Source organism: Mastomys coucha, unplaced genomic scaffold, assembly GCF_008632895.1.
Source record: "Mastomys coucha isolate ucsf_1 unplaced genomic scaffold, UCSF_Mcou_1 pScaffold21, whole genome shotgun sequence".
NCBI lineage: Eukaryota > Metazoa > Chordata > Mammalia > Rodentia > Muridae > Mastomys > Mastomys coucha.
Window position 1 is genome coordinate 3517349 of NW_022196904.1, and position 22828 is coordinate 3540176.

Sequence of the window (22828 nt, forward strand, 5' to 3'; positions counted from 1 at the left end):
ACACACACACACACACACACACAGGACCCCAGTATCACACGCACACACACAGGACCCCAGTATCACACGCACACACACACACACACGCACACACACAGGACCCCAGTATCACACGCACAGAAAACACAGTTCATTTGGTGCAGTACTCGCCTAGCATGCATGAGACACTGGGCTCAATCTCTAGTATCAAATACCATTTTTTTGTCTTTTTCCTCATGTTCAAAAACATTATAGGCAAAACACAGGACCCCCAGCACCACACACACACAGACACACATACGCACACACAATGCCTAGCATGCATGAGACACTGAGTTCAATTTCCAGTATCAAACACCATTTCTTTTTTCGTTATGTTCAAAAACAGCATCAGGTGTTATAGGTAAAACACAGAACCCCCAACACCACACACAAAACACAGGATGCCCAGCACCACACACACACAACACAGGACCCTCAGCACCACACACACACACACACACACACACATACACAACACAAAACGCCCAGCACCACACACACATACCACACACACACACACACAAAGCACACAGGACCCCCAGCTCCACCACCAAACAACCCACACATAAATATATACATACACACACACACACACACACACACAACACAGGACCTCCAACACCACACATACAACATAGGACCCCGCAACACCATACACACATACGCGTGCACACACATACACAAAACACAGGACCCCCAACCACACACACGTACACATACACATACACAAACACCAAACAGGACCCCACCCCTAACACCAAACAACCCACCATACATACAAACACACACACACACACACACACACACACACACACACACACACATATTCAGGCCCTCAGAGTTTCTTAGCATTCCTTATTTTCCGTAAACTTGGCTGTTTTGGTGTATACAAAGGGAAATGTTGCATAGAATATTTTCAGCTTGGGTTTATATGATGTTTTTCTCATGACCTGACCTGTGTTATACATTTTTTTTTGAAGGGAATATTAGCCATTGCTGTCTGCGTGTCGATGTTTGAGCCGGTGAACTGACTGGCGGCTTTTGTTAACTGATTATCTTTCTATTGACTTCCCTGGGATTTTTAAAATGTTAATATCTTCACTAATTATTGTGTTCTGTTTTGTTTTAATCTTTTATTAACAATTGTATCTCTTTGATGAGACAAGATAAGTCTGATCCTAACCCTGAGAGAAAGGACAGTCACATTTGACGTCGAGTATAAATGTCTGCCGTGGACATTTTGGCAGAGCCTCTTTATTGGAGGTTGTAAAAATCCTACTTTTAAAAAAAGTTACCATTCATGAATTTAATTTTATGGCTTTTCTGTATTTGTTGAGATTTGATGATTTCCTATCTACTAAGAATGTGAATCACAGCAGTTTCTGAGATTAAAATGTGTTTATATTCCTAAGCCCTACTCAACCACGCTTATGAGGTCCTGGTTTATACACATGTGCAGCTGGATACCATTTTTTGTGTCTCATTTCACACTTTTATTATTATTATATTGTCCTTGTCTGGCTTGGGTATCAAAGTTATACAAGCCTTATAAAATACTTTACAGTTTATAATCTTTTCTTTCCAATGGGAATTATGTTTTTTATTTATATTTTTATAGTTCTTGGATTTTTTGCTGTTTTGGGTTTTTTTTTCCCCAGCTTTGCCAAAGACTTGATGTCTTTGTTTTTGTTTTTATTTTGTAAAAGTGGCTTTTGATTCTACTGACCACATTTTTTCTTCTTTGTCATTTAATTTGCTCTTGATTTCTTTCCTAGTTATTTGAGCTCCTTTTCCTAGCTTCTTGAGTTGCATATTTATCTCATTTATTTTTATTTTCTCTTAATTTTTAACATATGCATCCAAGGCTATAAATTCTCCTCCAAGTGCCACTTGAACCAGATCCCACATACCTCGTCGTGGTTCAGATCTGCACTTTGTTTCCATTAGTGGCGTAAAGGAATGCGTTTACGATTTTGAATTCTACCTTTTAAAAAAAAAGAAGAAAAGAACTGTCTTTTGAATGTAGATTTTGAAAATCCACTGCATTGCAGTGAAATACAACTAGTCTGTGCAATTGGTCATTTCCGTAAGGAGTCCTTTCTCTTAGGGTTTGCTTGATTTTTGAATTGTTCAAGGTGTTAGATAAGAAACAGTATTCTCTAATTGCTAGAAATTAATTTCCATTTACATTCATAAGACCAAACTTGCTAATTATGTTTATATTTCCACTGTTCTAATTTTTTGCCTGCTTCATCCATTCACTCTAAATAGTTCCAATTAGTATGAACTAATATGCCTGTGCTTTTTATCCATTGCTTCTTGTGGTCTTTGCTTTAAGTATTTCAAAGTCACATTGTTAGGTGTGAACAAGTCCAGAGTCCTTTTGTTAAACGACACCAGGAAGCAGAGCCATTTACACTTGTAATTACTGAGATATTTATTTAATATGCCTCTTCTTTTTCATTTTCTCCTTTCCAGCTTTCTGTTGGGTTGGCTGAATTTACCTTATTGTTTTTTACTTCCTTCTGGTTTTTTTTTTGTTCCATTCTTTTATTTGATTTTTGTTAATTCTTTATATTCTTAATTTATAAAAATAAAAAGACATCTAAAAAATACTAAATGTATTGAAGCAAAGATTCTGGCACACCCCAACAATGCATTGGATCTCTCATCTCTACCATCATTTTGTTATACCTTTTTTTGTTTGTTCTTCCAGTTAGGTTTGGCTTTTTTGTTTGTTTTGAGACAAGGTCTCACTGTGTAGCCCTGGCTGTCTTAGAACTCACTATGTAGACCAGGCTAACCTTAAACTCACAGACTTCAATTTGCCCCTCTCTGCCTCCTGAGCACTGGGATTAAAAGCACGCACCACAGCACCCAGCTAGCTATACCCATTAACCTCCAACTGCCCCAAAATCCATAGTAGAAAATATTAATCATATGGTCTGATGGATTGCCAAGGCATTTATTCTAAGAGCCCCCTCTTTTCTTCCAGGTTCACCCTACTCCCCATTTCAACACCTTTAAAAGATATTTTTGAGTATCTGCAGAGCCAGGAAAGGGGTTTAAAGATGCTGCTTATAAGTTTTCTCTTTGTCCTGACAATATTATTCTTTTGTCATCTAACACTACAGATGAGACCTTCCTGTCAGGCACAATGTCTCTTTTTAAGGATGCTGGTTTTTCACCACAGCTTTTCATATAGGAATACGGTTGGCATAACAGCGACCAGTTGGGATGTGATAGCTCTCTTCTATTCGGCAAAATTCTTAGCCAATATGTCCTTAGACGGCCCTCTACTTTTACCTCATGTCTATTTGTCTCTACCTCTTAGAGCATAATAGTTTCCCCTTTTGTTTATGAAAGCAGTTACTTTTTACAGCTCTACTTTTTAGATTTGTTTTTAATGCATATAGGTATTTTGCCTACCTGTACATTTTTGTCTCGTGTGTATGAGGTATCTTAGAGAGCCTGGAACAGGGTGTTATATCCCCCTGAAACTGGAGTTACAGATGGTTGTAGCCCTCCTTGTAGGTTCTGGGATCTGAACCTATGTCCTCTGCAAGAGCAGCAAGCACTATTAACTTCTGGTCCATCTCGCTAGCCTCTACTTTTAAGATCTTTGAAAGATACAGTATCCGTAAAATGTTTACCTATAATATACACACACATACACACACACACACACAGACATATATATACATATATATATATATATATATATATATATTATGACATATTTAAAACATTCCAGTAGAAACTTTAAAATTGAAAAAAATGTGTCCACTGTCATTAAATCTTTCTACCATTAACATATCTTAAATACTATTATAAAATTACCACTATCATTCCAAATTTATATTAAAGTAGACTTTAGCTCAGCGCATCAACCAACAGATTCACAGTATGACATTAATCAAAAGTATTTCTGTTTAGGATGTCGAGATGGCTCAGTCAGCAGAACACTTGCACTGTAAGTGTGAAGACCTGAGTTCAATCCCCCGCACCAACATAATAAAGAGATGGTCACAGGCCATATTTGTAATCCTAGTGCTGGAGAGACAGAGACAGAACCACCCCTGGGGCTTACTGACCAGTAAGTCTAGCCTAATTGGTGAGCTTTGAGTTAAATGAGAGACCTTGTCTCAAAATATAAAATGGAGAGAGATTGACGAAGACAAGGGACAATGACCCCCAGTATTTGCCTGCACACACACATACACATGAACACACAGTATTGTCTTTGTTGCTTATAACAGTTGTTGCTTCCAAGTGTACAGTGCCATTTTCCTGAGGCTATATGACCTGTGATACCATAACAGGCTGAAGGCTCAAGCAAATGAAAATTCCAGCTGTTCCCTATCAAGTCTGAGGCCGAAGACATTTGCAGAGATGTAAAACGATGCTACCAGGTAATCTGTCTCAAAAAGTCATTTTTTTCACTTAAAGGGTTATCTTAGCTTGTGATGGCTTTATTGCTACTACTTTAAATTAGTAAATGTGCATTTAAAATTGTTTGATTTCTTGCCTTTTAAGGTAAGTAAGAATCAATGGATCACAATTGCTAGTATTTATGTCATGCCAATGGTATGCTTTGGTATATACTTATCAGCCTCCATATTGCTTTTTATAATGGGTATATTTATTTACATCTCTCTAACAAGACTTCTCTCCACACCCATGTCCGCCATTGTAGAAGGTAATGAGGTGATATCTCATCCTGCTTTTACTTTGCCTTTCTGCCGTGATTATTAACGCTGAGCGTGCTTTCATGGACCTGACGGTATCTTCTGATAAATGTCTGTTGGGGTCCTTTGTCGTCATTGTCATTTTAAAATTCCTTGGGCGGGGAAGAGTGATGGACTATTATTACTCAGCTGTGAAGAAACAGAAGTCACAAGTCTTGCAGAAAAATGGTTGGGTTTGGAAAATATAAAAGAACTGACTCAAAGTCAGGAAAAACAAAACCCAGCACCTTGGTCTCTCTCCATATGTAGATCCTAGCCTATGATGTATATACATGTGTATGTATATGTGTGTGTGTAATATTTATATACATATGTATATATTACATATATTAGTTAATTGTTATACACACAGAGAGATATAAGTGTGAATATAGTGTAATATTTAAAAAGAAGACCAAGTAAGGGTTCTAGAAGGTGATAAGGAGAGGCAGAAGGCAGGTAAAGGACACATGATTTATAAAGAGGCTAGAAAGATAACTGCTTTTCTAGTTTCTAATCTGTTGTAGAGTGCGAATGTGTGTGTGTGTGTGTGTGTGTGTGTGTGTGTGTGTGTAGTAGGTAAGGACATAAATGTATAAGCGACGGTGACAATGTAAAGCCAAAGCACAGTTTCAGGGCCTTGTCTCAACCTCCGTGACTCTACAAAAGCTCACTGGGATGGATGAAGTTTGGGACCTGGCTTGTGTCTGAGTGTCTCCCTTAAACAAGCTGTGTGATGTCTTTGTCAGACAGCTAACTAGAAGAAAGTTATTTTATTTTTAAAAAATAGTTTACTGTTGCTATTGAGTTACTTATGCATTTAGGATACTAACTCCTTACTAGGCATATGGCTTACATGTATTTTCTCTCATTTTATACATGGCCTTTGCACCACACATTCCCTCTATTGTGTGGAAGCTTCAAACTGGTTTTCTATAATACCATTTATTTATTTATTTATTTATTTATTTATTTATTTATTTACATATTTATTTATTAGTTAGGTATTAAGTATCTTTTTTAATGTCTAAAAGACAAATAGTCTTATTTGGAATCTAAGTCTTTAGCTCATTTTTAGTTAATTTTTGCCTGTAGTATATTTGTTAAAAAAAAATTATTAGGACTTCAATTTCTACACTGAGTCTATAGACCACATTGAATAGTGGTGATATTTAAATAATATTTGTTTTAATCTATGGACACAAAAGAATTTTCATTTGTTGTATGTTCTCAAATTTCTGTAATCAGTAATTTCCAGTGTCTGTTACATCCATCTTTTACCTGCTTTAATTTATTCTGAAATATTCTTAAAAGATGACATTATAATGGGGTTGTTTTCTTTGTTTTTTTTTTTTAAGTGTGTGTGTGTGTTCACATCTTAGTGTGTAAAGGTCAGAGGACAACTTTCAGGAGTTAGTTCTCTTCTTTCACCATGTGGATCCAGGGTATTGAACTAAGATTGTAGTCAGGCTTGGTTGCAACCACCTTGACCCACTGAGCCATCTTATAGGCCCTCTTTTCTTGATTTTTTTTCCAGAATCTCCATAGTTGATGTAAAAGGTACTGAATTCTTTATATTGATTTTGTGCCCTGCAACTTTATCTTTACTAAATCAATCTATTAATTCTGTCAAGTGATTTTTATGTCATCTGTAGGGCTTTCTGTATAAAAGAACTTGTCAACTACAGACAGATCATCTTACTTCTTTATCTTGTAATGCCTTTTGTTTTTTCTCATGCAGTTGTTTTAGATGGGAATTTCAGGATCCTGTTTACAAGAAGTGGTTAAAGAATGCATTTCTGTCTTGTCAGGCACAGTGGCAAGTCAAGAATTTAATCTCAGAATATGGGAGACAGAGGCAGGAGGATCTCTGTGAGTTTCAGGGTCAGCCTGATTTGCACTGGGAGCTCCAGGACAGCCAAAGCCACATAGAAAGATCTTGCCTCTTATCTCACCCCACCCCCCAATTTTTTTTTGTCTTGATTCTTAGAGGAAAAACTTTCATTATTTTGTTTTACCATCATTATTTTACTGTAAATTCACTGAGTATGGCCTTTGTGATGCTGAAGTATGCTCCTCCCACACTTTAATCACTGGCTTTTTATTCTGAAAGGATGTTGAACTCTTTGTCCATCTACAGACCTTTGGGGTGACCATGTTCCACTGAAGTGTTTCTCACAGTGCTTGGCTTGTGGGTGATTGTTAAGCCATCCTTTTTCATGACCATACACCACTCCCTTCTCCCTTGACATACTACACGGTCCTTTAAGGAGCTAAATCTGATTTCCTGGTGCTTTGCAGAAGACTTTTGCACCTGTATTCCTCAGGAATAGTGACCTTTATTTTCTGGTCGTGTCCTGGCCAAGCCTTGGTGTTAGTGTAATGCTGCCCTTGGGAAATAGATAAAAGAACATTCCTTTCTCTACAGTACCTTTGAATGTGATGTGAATTTGATTGCTTTGTCTCTGAATAGCTGGTTGAATTTACAACTAAGGTCTTCATGTCCTGGGCTTCTCTCTTGGGAAGTTTTGAATCATAGATTCAATCTCCTTAGCAACTATCTACTTGGTCAGATTTTCTAGTTCTTTTATTTTTTTTTTTTAAGATTCAGTTTTATTATTTTTAAGGTATACATGTGTGTACACGCATGAGAGAGCTTACACAGCATGTGTGAACTTGAGTGTCAGGCTCAAGGAGGCCAGGAAAAGGTCATGGATCCCCGCAACTGGAGTTACAAACAGCAGTGACCTGCCCCACATGGTTGCTTTGGTCCTGTGCAGCAAGTGGTCTTAACCACTGAGCCATCTCTCCAACCCCAATGTTTTTACTTCTTGATAAAACTACAATCACCCTCTACTTATGATGGTACGGTGTACAAATAAATCCTTTCACTGTAAAGTGAAAATATCTAAAGTTCAAAAATAACTCCAGGGGCTGAGAGATGGCTTAGCAGTTAAGAGAACTTGTTGCTCTTGCAGAGGATGGAGGTTCAAGTCCCAGCACCCACAACTGTGCCCACACCATCTCCTTCTGGTTTCAAGGGATCTAATGACCTCTTCTGGATTCTTTGAATGAATACAAGGCACATACATGGTACACATAGGTGCGGGCTAATATTCATACATATTAAATGCATTAAATTTAAAAAATTCCACCTACCAAACATAGCATAACAATACAGAATACTGTGATATCTGTTTATAGTTGGTGATGTGGCTTAGTTGGTACAGTGTTGTCTAGTCTTCACAAAGCCCTAGGTCTGACCTCTACACAAAGCTACATGTGGTAACACACACGCAAAATCACAGCAATTGGGAGGTAGAAACAGAAGGTTCAGAAGTTCATGGTCATCCTTAGCTACATAGTGAGTTTGAGTCCAGGTTGGGCTACATGAGACCCTGTCCCAAAGGGGAAAAAAATAAATTAAAAATGTAAAAAGAAGATATCTGTTGTTTAGCCTCATGATCATGTAACTCATTGGAAGTGATGGCTTCCTGCCCAGATTCCCTAGAGATCATCATAATACATATCGCTACCCTGTGGGAAGAAATTAAAATCCAAAATACAATTTCCAATGAATACAAATTGCAATCTCTGGGTCCTAGAGTCAAAAAATAAAATGTAAGCCAAGCTATCGTAAGAAAGCGTTGATATCAATAGGCAGAGTCCATATAAGCAAAAATGGATTTAGCTGTCCTTCAATTACTATTTGGGCACCTACTACTGATAAGGGAAAATACCAGACTGTGTGCATGACTCCTCGTGCATGAAATTAAAGTGGTCCCAATGTGAATTCATTTATTTAGTTATGTATGCCTTTAGAGATTTTAGTCTGTAGCTTGGAAGACACATTCAGCAGGTAAGCTGACAGATAAACTTATACAAATTATGCCAAATATTTAGGAGGAGGACACTCAGATAGGGGAGAATTCTTTGTACGGTGGACACAGAGTGATCAAAAAAGGCTTCTTTGAGAAAGAGAAGCAGCTAAGATTAAAATTTAAGAAGAGACAGGTGTGGGAACATTCTAGATGGATACAATTGCACTGTACTAACCCATAAATTCTAGAAAAATAATTAAAAGAAAGAAGGAAAGAAAGGAAAGCAGGCAGGGAGACAAATCACGAGAATGTCCAAAGGACAACGTGGGGCATAAAGGGGGATCGATGGGATTGCACAGGTATGGAAGAGTGAATAACTGCTCAGAAGTCAGGGCCAACATAAAGACTTCCTGTTTAATTACAAACATAAGGAGCTGGGGAGGTGGCTCAGTGGTTCGAGCACTTGGCTAGCTACGTAAGCAAGAAAACCAGAGTTTGGATCCCCAGAACTAGCATAAATGCTGGGTGAGCATGGCAGCATACCTGCCAGTTTAGCCTGCGAAAGCAGAGATGGGGGTCCTCAAAGCCAACTGACTGGCATGACTAGCCTTATCAGAGAACTCTGGGTTTGCGTGAGAGGTCCAGGCTTAATGCATAACATGGCAGAGTGATGGAGGAAAACTGTGCATGGCCCTACACTCACACACACACACACACACACGCACACGCACACACACACACACACACATTCACTCACATACATGTACGATGCACCCTTCAGATATTGTCACAAATGTAAATATGCACACATACAAGCACATGCACTCCCCACATATCCTCACAAATACAAATATGTACATACATACATACATGTATACATACATATACATGGAAAAATTAAAATGTAAGAAAAAATGCAAAAGCTATTAAAAATGTAATCCTAAAATCCTAAATACAGTAAGGAGTGTTTAAATACTTTTGTGAGCTGATTGTGGCTGTTCTACAGAGAGCTAGGATATTAGAAACGGGAAGGACAGGAAGCAGGGAGGGCCTGTCATGAGGCAGTTGCCTAGATAAAGAACAGCAGAGCTCCAAGCACAGGAACAGCAGAGACAGGGAGAAGAGAACGATTTCAAGACTTTCTTTGATGGCTACATAAATAAATCTTGCTAATGATTTGTATATGTGTGGCAGAGAGAAAAGGCATCAGACATTGCCCCTGCAATTGTGTTTGGGGAGACTGGGTTGACAGGAGTTTTATTTAGTGGATATCTGAGATGCGAGACACAGGCAAGGCCTGAGAGTAAGCAGACTCTGGGATACGTAACAGCTGAGTTGCTTATTCTAAAAGTAAGTGGAGCCGTTAAGTGGGGACTCCAGAGGTCTCCGCCAAAGCTCTGGAAGTCCTCAGGACTAGCTGGCTCATTGCTTGAATAGTCAGATTACAATAAACACTAATTTACAAAATAAATAAACAAGTTCTTGGGACTGTGTCAGTGTGTGTGTGTGTGTGTGTGTGTGTGTGTGTAAATTCATATACAGATCTGTGTTACAATCCTCAATGATGAAAATACAACCAAGCTTTCTTAAAGGAAATTTTAAATTTGGGCCTTTTTAAGAAAAAAAAAAAACTCATTCAAGGAGTTACACAATCTAAAACTAAAACATTCACATGAAAGACAACTGACTTTTTCATACTGCTGCGAGATCCAAATATTCAAAAAACAGCTAGGTGGGCCTAGCAAGATGGTGATGCAGAGAAAGGCACTTTCAGCCAAGCCTGGTGACCTCGGTCCCATTCTGGGATCCATGTGCTGCAAGTTGCCTTCTGGCCTTCACATGTGTGCACACATACACACTCTCATTCATGCAATACGAACACACACATACAAACACACGGAGAAGCATCATGAGATATCGCCTAAAGAACTATTAATAGAATGGAATCAGACCCCTTTCAGCTATTTTCAAACCAGAGACTTTGGAGAGCCATAAAAGAATCCCCACTAGGAGTGACTGGCACTCCAATCCCACTCCTGTCCTGGAAACTTCCATACTTCCATGGCAATGCTTTAGGACATGGTCAAAACTAGGAGTATGGCTTCCACAGCCACAATTTTATGTCACTGAGGCAAAAGAGCAAATGAGTTCCTATTTGGCAATACCACAGGACAAAGTTAAAGAGAATGGGTAAAAATAACAAGGAGACAAAAATTAAACATGAACTGTCAAGATGGCTCAACTGGAGTTCCATCTCCAGGATCAACATGGCAAAAGGAGAGACCCAAGTCCCATACACGATCCTCTGACATCTATATGTGTGCCCCTCCCACAGTGAGTAGATAAATGGAAAATCTTTAAGAAAAACAGGAATCAGAAAGTATAAGTATAGATTTGAAAATTTTGATTGAGGAAAATCTGCCTCAGTAAAGGCACTGTAATTGAGGAAGATGCCTAAGGTCACCCTTGGGCCTTCATCCGCTTGAACACTCACACACATCAAGCATGTATACACACATTCTTTGACACAACGCACACATACACACACACACACACACAAGATAACCTAGCACTCTATAGAATCCATGAGATAAAATTTATTAAGAACTTAAGTGTAAGATATGCATCAAGCAACATACGTATTTTGCTGTTAATCCTCACAATATTTCTGAGTCAGATATTACCCCTAATATATTTTTTTATTTTTATTTTAAATGGTGTGTGTGTGTGTGTGTGTGTGTGTGTGTGTATCATATGTGCAGAGGCCAGAAGTATCGATTGGATCCCCTAGATCTGGAGTTATTGGTTGCTGTGAGCTGCCCAATATGGATCCCGGCAACAAAACTCAGGTCTTCTACAAGACCAGCAAGTGTTCTTAATTTCTGAGCCACCTCTCCAGCACGATCATCTATATCTCAATATAAGGAAATGGAAGCTTGCTCAAAGCTACGTAACTAGCCACCCCAGAGGTCAGACTCTTCAACCACGATGATACTTAATTCTATGCCACTAAGCTGGAAAACCATAAAGAACTGCACTCATTTTTAGGGGACCAGCAATTGAAATCTCAGTTTGATTGGCAGTTCCCTTCCAGTACCCAAGAACTATTAGTCTTCACAGACTTCTCAGGTGTCTTTAAAAAGACAGAAGGTGTGCTGCATCTGCTACTTTTCCAGTCGCTGAGATAAAAAGCACCATGATAAAATCAACTTAAGAAAGGGTTTATTTCAGCTCACAGTTCCAGGGTAGCGTCCATCATGGCAGAAAAGCTGGAGCTTGCAGTAGCTCAGTCCTTCAGTAGGAGTGGGAGGAACTGCTGGTCACATTGTATCATTGTATCTGTAGTTAAGGAGCAGAGAGGTTAGGAGAGATGGCTCAGCAATTAAGACTGTTCCTCCAGAGGACAGAGGTGCAATGCCCAGCTCCAACATGGTGGATCACAATAGTTCCAGGGGACCCAATGACTCTCTTCTGGCCTCCTTGGGCACCAGGCATGCATGTGATGCACAGACATATAATACATCCAGGCAAAACACCCATACATATAAGATACAATGAAGTTCTGATATACACTATAGCATAAAGTTGGAAAACAATTTTCTAAGCAAAAGAAGCCAGTCATAAAAATCCCATCTATCAGATGATTTCATTACACAAATGTCAAGAGTAGGAGAATTTATAAAGTAAATTTAATGGTGGCCTAAGGCTAGAGAAAACAGGGATCATAGGTCAGAGTTTCTTTAGATTGATTGCAGTAATAGCTGAGTGACTCTTGGCATACACTTGGTGCTACCAAATCATACAATTGCAATGAGTGAATCTTAGGTATGTGAATCATGGCTTAATAAAGCTGATATTAAAAATACACATATGGCTACATTCATCCACCCAGCAGCCTTATTGAAATTGAAGCCAATATGCTTGTTTTAAAGATAAGAAGCCTATAACTCATAGAGGATATTACTTACTCAAGTTCAGAACCTAATAAGTTGAGAAAGACAAGATTCAAATCTGGCTCAGTCTCTACTGCTTACTGTGTTCTAAAACATTCCCACACCCTTGAGCATCAGAAATGTCCACCCTTGAGAAAGCATGACTAACAGGCTCATGAAGACAACCTTCAGGAACCAATTAATTCTTATTCTGCAATTAGGCATATCTTAAAATAAGAAAAAGAAAAAAGTGAAAAAGACAGTGTGTGTGTGTGTGTGTGTGTGTGTGTGTGTGTGTGTGTGTGTGTAAGAGAGAGAGAGAGAGAGAGAGAGAGAGAGAGAGAGAGAGAGAGAGAGAGAGAGTGTTGTGTGTGTTCTGGGGCTGGAGTTACAGGCAGTTGTAAGCTGCACAGGTGCTGAATGCTGGCAACCAAACTCTAGTTCCCTGCAAGAGCAACAGTCAAAATGCTGAGCCATCTTTCCAGCCCCACAGGTAGACACTTCAGACCTACAGTAAGAGAACACTGTTCATTTAAGAACCCAGCAAATGGCTTTTAATCTTAAATGGGTCTTCCTGAGTGAACGCCCTGGAGGATAGTAAAAATAATAACTATCACTTATTAAAATTTTACAATGTATAAGCCGCCCCCCCCCCGACTCTTTACACATGGTGTATTTAATTACTGTAAGAACTCTATGGCATAACTGCTCTTCCTATCCAGCTTTTATAGAAGAGAGGTGAGCCTTGAAAGGTTACTGTCTTTTATTCTTTTTTTTTTTAATCCCCCTCCAGGTTACAAGTTAGTATGGATGGCAGGTCTCGGAATGAATTCCAAATCTGCCAGATGCCTGAACTCTTCAATAACCACTGGGTACATTTCTAGGCTATTAAATTTGAAAGCCATAATGAAATGTATCATTCTGGAAAGGTAGATTCTAAGAACTTGGCAATGTCAAAGGAATGCCTTCATCAAAATGTGCTCCAAGCCCTTGTCAGTTTATAGACAACTCCCTCCATCCTCCCAAGGAATAATTCACATGCATTATACATCTTAAGAGCATCAAAAGGAGAGAGAGAGAGAAAGAGAGAGAGAGAGATCTTAATAACATAGCACAGGCACTCGAAACCCCGAATATACCTTATTTTGAAGTAATAAAGCTAATAACTAATAAACAGCAGACACGGTTCTAAGCGTTCTATAGGTCTTCACCCACCAAACCCTCATGACACCGGTCTACAGTAGGAGCGACTAGCAGATCCCATTTTACAGAGGAGGACAGGTAAAGAGAGGTTTGGGTACTGAGTCCAAAATCACATGGCTCAATGGTTAAGTAATTGGCCACCATTAAAACCCAGATTGTGAAGCTGGAGGGATGGCTTTGTGATTAAGAGCACTGGCTGCTCTTTCAGAAAACCTGAGTTCAAGTCCCAGCACCTATATGTCAGCTCAAAACCATCCGAGAATCTAATGCCATCTCCCACCCTTTGCATTCACCGGTACTCGGTGTACATGCATGTGCATGTATACACACACACACACACACACACACACACACACACAATTTTAAAATAATTCCTAAGAAAGAAGGCACTGTATGTGCCATAAAGTCTGAAATGTTGCCATTTTGTTTTTTACAGAAAGAGTTGGCTGACCCCATTCTTAGGAATAATATTTAAAACTCTAATTTAAATGTCAGGGGAGTATTTTAATAAGTATCTCCCCACCCCTCAAAAGGGAGGAAAAGGCATGACTCGAAATGGTGACTTTAGTAGAAGCAGAAACTTCCTTCCAACTTTCAAGGAACAGATACTTCATCCGTCCCACAAAGTGTGCCAAGGCCTAGAAACCAGTGGAGTTCTTCCCAGTTCGTTTTAATTAACTGGTTCACGGCGGTTTATGATCCCCGAGTGATTTTAATTGGAAGGAACCCAGCATAATGAAAATAACAACAGCTGACAGTTGCGCAATGTCCTCTCTGCTGCCAGGTGCTGTGCTCAGTCAGACATTTCTAGCTAATCCCCCTGACAGCCAGGGAAGGTAGCCATTGTTACCCACTGCTGTGGATGAATCCTGGGCCTCGAAAGGTTAAGAAAAAGGGGAGAAGTTGGGACCCTAACCCATGTTTATACCTCCACAAACTATGTACCCTTTAACGCTATAGCATTTGATTATAATCAAATAAATCTGCATGTAACAAACAAACGCCTCATTTCCAGAGTTGAACAGCCGTTATTGGAAAAATATTAAGTACCAAAATTATGAAAATAATCTTGGGGGGTGAGGGAGGATTAAATTTCTGTCAACTACAAGTGAGCAAATAATTTTGTGTTACAAATTGACCTGGACTGTTTTTTTTTGTTTGTTTGTTTGTTTTTTTAAGTGGGTGTATTAACAAAATTTAATACCATCATTTTTTTCCTTCCAAAACACAGGATCCTAGTTAGGGGTATAGATCTGTTGGTAAAATGTTTGTCTAGCATGTTCAAAGCCCTGGGTTCAATCCTCAGCACTACATACAACCAAACATAGTAGTGTAGGCCTGTGATTCCAGCGCAGCAAAAATGGAGAAGGCTAAGTAAGGGTCATGCTTACCTACCTAGGATGTGGGGAGGCCACCCTGGACTAGAGACCCCGTCTAAATGGGGAGATGAGACAGCTCAGTGGGTAATAGAACTTGCTGCCAAGCCTAACGACTTGAGTTTGATCGCCTGGTCCCTCTACAGTGGAAGAAGAAAGCAACCCCTGAAAATTGTCCTCCTGACTCTCCATTTACTCATTGTGGTAGGCATGTACCCACACATATGCACACACAAAAATTAACAAAAAGGTAATACTTGTAAATATTCCTTTCTAAGAATAGGGATAGTGAACTCATAAGTAAACCTATCCCACAGCTAGATTAATATAACCACTCAAACACTTGCTCCGATCCAAACTTTTTATATCTCAGTAGACTTCTATGCAGTTAAAATCGCCATTTTGAGGCCATGGAGCCTTGGTGAGGATTTTACCTTTCCGTTTTGTTTGTTTTCGAAATAGGGTCTCCTCTATAGCCCTAGCTGGCCTGGAAGGCTCTGTGTAGGCCAAGCTGGCCTCAAACTAATAGAGAGCCTTCTGCCTTTGCTTCCAAGTGCTGGGACTAAAAGCATTTTCCATCACATCCAGCCTGTTGGGTTTTTTTTTTTATTATTATTTTTTGTGAGTTCATGAAGAGGTAGATGGGTAGATGGGTACATAAATGGAAGTAAGGATCCCCGCAGGAAACAGAGCAAATGTTTTCAGCAAGATGGCTGAATCTATGCAATCACTTTCTCTTCAATAACTCGTTTAATCCAGAAACCCGTGCTCCCGAGAACTAAGACACAAGAGTTGCTTCACTAGCAAGGAGAGGGCCTGGATCTAAAGCCAAGCCAGGTAGAGAACTAAATGAGCATCGTTAACAGTCTTCCCATCAGTAAAATAAAAAATACCAAGATGTGCAATCGAGGGTAAAGAGAACTTGGGAGTGGGGTGGGAGTGGGGGTGGCCAGCCCTCTTTTTTCCAGTCACACTCAATATTCTCCACAACTCACCTGAGTCTCCAGCGGTGCAGTTCTGAACTTCTAAAACTATTTAAGAAGAACACCAAACTCCTGATAAACCTACAACTTTGATAAACGTCAACGGCTGATTAGTTAAAAGAAGGGATGACAACTAGTGAAGATTACATTTTTTATGAGATGTTAGGAATGGAAAACCTAAAGACAAACTGATGGGTGCTTCCCTGGGGCTGGGAGCCACAACCCACACAAATGGGCTGGTAGAAAGGGGATTTTTTTTTTTCCGTTGAGGGGTGGGTGGAGGTGTTCTGAAAGCAAATGCTGGTGATGGCCTACAGCTGATCCAGAAAGAGATGGAGAGCAGGGAACTACCACTTTATAAATTTCCGTAAGACAATAACACCGAGTTGTATGCCTGGTGCAGTTTTGACTTCCGTGAGTGAAATCTCAGTAAAGCTTTAAAGGTCAGTTACCTTGGCAAAGAATCCTCAGACCCCTTGCTAAGCCTCTTACGGTTTTCTCCTCCTCTGGTCGATGCTAATTAGGAACGCCAAGTTCTGGGAGAGAACACAGCAGCTGTAGAGCAAAGGTACCTGGCGTGGGTGGGGGTAGAGAAGGCCCTGGGCTTTTACTGTTCTTTACTCTTTGGATCTAGGATCTTTTAACCCTTAGGGAATCTGGGCTGGGCTGTCATCGACTGAATCCTTGCCTCCCAATGGCTCCCAGGCCAGCCACCTGAGACATCTCCCTGCTCAGAAGCCTATGAGCCGAAGTTACTCAGTTACTCCCGCTCTGGGCCTGAGGAACTCTGTGGAGGCATCTTGCCCCAGCTTTCCCAGCTATTTCCAAGTCAGGCTGACAGGCTTTGCACATGCGCATAGCTATAGGCTTTCCACCAATTACACTGAAGAGGACCGGCAGTGGAATGACAGCCTCTATTTATTATACCCAAGGATCTGAGGCAATAGGTGTTCAATGACATGGTTTTCTTTTCTCTGTTTTCTTTCTTTCGTTTTATTTATTTATTTATTTATTTATTTATTTATTTATTTATTTATTTTTGAGACAGGGTTTCTCTGTGTAGTCCTAGCTCTGCTGAAATTCACTCTGTAGAGCAGGCTGGCCTCAAACTCAGAAGTCCGCCTGCCTCTGCCTCCCAAATGCTGGGATTAAAGGCGTGCGCCACCACCACCTGGCCTCTTTTCTTCTTTTAAAAGACAATATCTGATTTAGTCCAAGCTAGCCTCAAACTAGTTATGATAGCCAAGATGACTTTGAACCTCTGATCATCTGGCCTGCTCATCCTGAGTTCTGGAAGTCCAACTCAGGATTTCATTCATGCTCCAAAAGCACTCTGTCAACTGAACTGTATTCCTAACCCACTCAACAACTATTCCCCAAGTGACTAAGCCCTGAGAGAGCCCTGTGTCTAGGTCAGTGATTCTCAGCCTGTGAGGCTCAACCCCTTTGGCAAACCTCCATCTCCAAAAGCATTTACATTACGACTCATAACAGTAGCAAAATTACAGTTATGAAGTGGCAATGAAAATAATTTTATGGTTGGGGGTCACTACAACATGAGGAACTGTATCCAAGGGTGACAGCATCAGGAAGGTTGAGAACCAATGGGTCTACTTGCTCTACTATTCGGTGAATGGTCCTATAGAGGAGTTGATAAAACCAATGTTGCCTTTGCTACAAAGCAGTGTAGTGTGAGAGCTAGGGCTTCCAGACTTAGCAAATTGCAAAAGAAACAGAATAACCGAGCTAAATTTGAATTTTAAATAAACAATTACACACACATACACAAGAATGATGTCCAATTTGGATATACTGGCCGTCCTGGATTTTGTCTGGCACCCTAATGCAACTGTTAAGTCTGAGGGAGAAGATGGCTTTTATGCTTTTAGAAAAGGAGGAGGAGGAAGACTGTACTGCAAGGGGATGTATAAACATGCACCTCCAAGCAATCACACCATTAGGAGTTAGATCAGAAACTGTGCCTGACCCAAAACAGAAAGCAAAAAGCAAAAAAGCAAAACAAAACAAAACAACAACAACAACAACAAAAACGAGCAATATATAAACTGTTTTAATTTTTTTCTTTAAATTGTGTGTGTGTGAGAGAGAGAAAGAAAGAGAGAGAGAAAGGAAGAAGGAAGAGAGGGAGAGGGAGAGAATGTGCACATTAATGATTTCTGGTCTCATACCTTCATTAAACATTGAATGTTAAGTTTATTTGAGGCCCGAGATGACTATGGTATGCTGGTCAGATTCCTCCCCCACCTCTTACCTCCTCCCAGCCTGCCTCAAGAGCTGGTAATTTCAGTCCCTTCCTTTCCCACGCCAGCTGCAGTTTCCATGGTAACAGAGTGAACCTGACTCTGGCTAACAACAGCTAACAGCTCTTGAAAGGGAATAAACCAGAACAATTGGAGACAACCTAAATTGGTGGGGGGAAGGGAGGGCCCACTGAATCCCGACTAACTCACTGTTAGGTTATGCAAGAATTTTGTTGCTTTCTCCAGAACTGGAGAAAGTTGGCTACTCTTTGTAGACCCTATAAAGTCACAGATTCTCATTCCAGAAGCTTCTACCAACCACAGTGATGTTAACTTCACTCAAGTTTACCATTTATCAATCCATTTAGTCTATCATTCTAGCAATTAGGATTAGGGAATAGGGTTTTGTAGGCTAGGCCATGCTGGATCCACAGAATTAAAGCAGATGTGGCATCTAGTCTCTTATTTCTTATGTTACAAAGGGAGCTATTATATATGGAATATATATACTAGGGTCTGGGGCATGTATAAATGAGTTAAAATGAAGCCAAGCACTGTATGGAAATGAGCCTGCTGGGATTGGGGTGAGACTAATACCAAATGAATAAAAACACTCACATATACTGAGCCATGTTTGCAATGTCAGACATGGTTTTAGGCAAGGAGACCATACCAGTGAACAAAATATATTTACCATCTGTCTCATAGAATTTACTGTCACGGGGGAAAAAAAAGAGGAAAATACATAAATGACCTGGGATCTAAAGCAAGATTTTTAACTTCAATTTGGCTTCAATAAAGAGAAGAATTTATTGACTGAAGTAAATGGAAATTCCAGACATATAGTCAGTGTAATTAATAGTCATAAATATAATCTGGCTGGGCCCAGCAAGGTGGCTCTGTAGGAAAAAGGCCCTGGCCATTCAAGTCTAATGACCAGAACTCAATCTCAGAATGCTTTAAAAAAAAAAAACTCGTGTAGTGATGTACGTCTGTAATCCTAGTACTCCTTTTGGCAAGATGAGGAGCAGAGATAAGAGAAACTCCTGGAAGCTTGCTGGATAGCTAACATTAATTATGCAGCATGCAGGATAGCACGCGCGCGCACACACACACACACACACAAATACACACAAAAGAGGATGTGCCTCAAAAATGAGGTGGAAAGGATAGACCAGAACAAAATTGTTCTTCAGTCTCTACAAAGGCACTGGGTTCCTGCCCACACTCACACACACATATACACCTCTCTGTCTCCATCTCAGTCTCTCATCTCTTATGTCCCCCTACCCCCTCTCTCTTTCACACACACACACACACACACACACACACACACACACACACACAAACAATTTCTGTTGTTGCAGTATTCTGCCTAGGACTGCTTCCTTTCCTTCTGGGTCATGTGACAAAAGCCATCCTTCCCAAGAAGAAAATGGCTCAAATTTGACCTGGTCACTCCATTTTTTTTTTTTTTTTAGATTTTTAAAAAATTTTATGAATATGACTATTTGCCTGCATATGTGTATAACACACGTACGGCTTCAGAAGCCAGAGGTGTTGTTGAATCCCTTGGAACTAGAGTTGCAGATAGTTGTGAGCTTCTATGCGGGTGCTGGAAACTTAACCCAGGTCCTCCGTGAGAACAAGTGTTCTGAACCACTGAGCCACCTCTAGACCCTGGTTACTCTATTCTTAAGCCATGCCCACTCTGACTAGCTCAGAGACCCTAGCTCAAAAACAAAGAGACAAACAAGAAAATCATGGTTTGTAGGTATTACAAGAACAGACTATGAACCCATTTTGACCCATGGGTCATAGTTTGCCAATTCCTTGCCTCCTCAGAAACATGGATAAAATGATTGGCACAGTGTTTTGTTGTGAGTTGTTCTTGCTTTTTTGAGCTCACCAATCCATTTGCAAATTGCATATTCTTTCCGAGCTAGGGGGATGAATGGATGGGTGGATAACTATTGTGGTCACATTATAAATTCACAGAATGGGTCAAAGTCTCATCCCTTGCTGTGTTAGTTTGCTCTATGGACATTCCTTCTTGCTCCGTGTCAGCTAGATCACCAGTCTGGTGTTCTTAAGAATTTTTCATTTGGACAAGACTTAGAGGAGGGAATTGTGAAATAGTAAACTGATCAGGGTCACATCTTTGATCTTAGACAAGTTTTTCTGGTTTTGTAAGGTTTTATTTTTTACTTATTTATGTCTGTTAACGGGGATTGAATCTAGGACCTCCTACATGCTGGTCAAGCATTCTTCTACCAAGCTACCTCCTCCAGTGGTCCATGTAAGGTTTTATGAATTGAAGCCCTTCTTGCCAATTAGATGTTAAGAACCTTAGGGTTGGGGATCATCAAAACTGTTTTTGTATTGGATCCCTTCCAGGAAAGGAATCAGAGTCTTCCTTGTGGCTTCTCCTTTTTTTGTTGTTGTTTTTGTTTTTTGAGACAGGCTTTCTCAGTGTAGCCCTGGCTGTCCTGGAACTTGTTCTATAGCTCAGACTACCTTCTAACTCAAGAGTTCTGCCTGGTTCTGGCTCCAGAGTTCTGGGATTAAAGGCATGTACCAACACCTGCAGGCTTCCCACGTGGCTTCTGAACCAACCTTGAAACCTACTCTCTTCTGACCTCCTAAGTATTATTTCCATTAGCTCTTGGGGCCTCCACATGGATGAATCTGATATCTTAATTTCTGGTAAAAACACAATTGATTTTATCACTCCTCCCCATAAATAAACTAGCAAGCTGATACAGGGAAGATTGCCCAGTGGGTAGCTGCACTTAGGACCCTCTTACCTCAGCTTCCCCAGAAGCTGGGACCCCAGGCCTGTGTCACAGACTTACTTTACTATTTTTGATGCCTACCCCTCCCCTCCAGCCCCTCAAAATGTGTGTCAACCAGAAATTGACATCAGAAGTCTTCTTTAACTTTGAGACAGGGTCTTGAGAGACCCTGAATCTGAATTTCACTCATTCAATTAGACTAGGTGGCCCATGAGCCTCAGGGATCTTCCAATCTCTGCCTCTAGTTCTGAGATCCAGTACAGCTTTGTCACCATAGCTGACTTTTTTTATGTGGACGTTGGGGGCTTGAACTTAGGTCCTCATGTAAAGCAAGAGGGTAAAGCAAACCCTTTACCATCTCCCCAGCCCTCCCCCTGACTTTTGAACCATTTAGAACTTTCATAGAGTCCCACAAGGGAAAAAAAACAAAAAAACAAAAAAAAATCTGCTTTCCGAACTTAAAGTCTTTTCTGCTGGAGAGAGAACACTTTACCTCCTTCCAGAATTGAAGTGGCCATCAGACTCTGATTTGCAGAGGACTTAATAGCCACACATGCTTAACCATAGTTTGTTTTAGGGACCCAGGGCAGGAACATGGATGTTGTTCCTGCCACACCTGGTATGTCCCATCCATCACCAGGCTCCCTGGTGCTGTCTCCTAAAATAATTCATTCCTCATCCTCACCTCACTGTTTCCAACATAGTGAAGGCCACCACACCCTCAGCTTGGACTCCTGCCATGTGTCCTCTCCTCTGGCATTTGTACGTTTAATCCATTCTCTGTGACCTTTCTGAAACAAAAATCCACGTTAGATCGTGCAAAGATCTCCGGGGTGCTTTAGCTGGAAGCCCTGTTTGTCACAACACCGCAGGAGAGGCTAAGAGGGTTTTTAAGCACAGGAAGACATTTGACTTAAAAATACTCCTACTTGGATACTTCTGGGAGCTACATTGTTATCAGCTCATGAGACACTTTAAAAAACAAACAAACAAAAAAATAACCACCACTGTGTATTTATGTGTGTATTTGTACTTTGAGACAAGGTCATAATCGTGAATGTTGAAAAAAATAACTTTAGTTTATTTCTTTTAAAAATTAGTTACATTTTTATTTACTGTGTGTGTGGAGGGGGGAGGACATGCATGCCATGGCCTGTGTGCATGGAGGTCAGAGGACAATGTGCTCGAGTTGGCTTTCTTCTTCTACTTTGTGGCTTCTAGGGATTAAACTCAGGTCATCAGGCTTAGTGGCAAGCCCCTTTACCCACTGAGCAATCTCATCATCCCAGTGAAAATATTTATATTACTTGGGGTATAGTTTGAAATCTAGTTCAGTGGGTATGACTTGGGGCTATTTTCTGTGTTAGCCACTGTAAAATGGAGAGCCTTTGTGTTACAATGTGACAGGAGATTGTCAGCTTCCCGAAATGGGCAAATGATTTGGTAAGGAACAAGGAACTAGGGTTTGATCCAGAGAGTCATTAGCAAGGGTGGTCTCTTGCTGATTGGGAACTTTGCATCTCTGGAATACTTATGAGACTATGTGGACAGCTCTTCTAAGCAGAACTATCTTCCCTTCCCTCCTTACATACCCAGCTCTGCATCGTAGATAGCAAGAGAGACATGTCTCAGTCCCAACCTGGCATTTAACTCGGAAGGAAGGGACCATACTCAAGTGAGGTCATTGCCTGGAGGACTCTTGTGGACTC

The 22828-nt window shown here is 40.3% G+C and overlaps 1 protein-coding gene across 5 annotated transcripts in view; it reads left to right on the plus strand.

Moving 5' to 3' along the window:
- Nucleotides 1-22828, plus strand: part of LOC116101621 (ubiquitin carboxyl-terminal hydrolase 29) — a 226773-nt gene that overhangs the window by 3968 nt on the left and 199977 nt on the right. For 2 of the 5 annotated variants that reach the window (XM_031385315.1, XM_031385314.1), the window contains exon 2: nt 4295-4433. The gene's annotated coding sequence lies outside the window, so the exon portion shown is untranslated. Of the gene's footprint in view, nt 1-4280; nt 4434-22828 lie in introns of all 5 variants that reach the window. The other 3 variants (XM_031385317.1, XM_031385318.1, XM_031385316.1) reach the window with 3 other exon arrangements.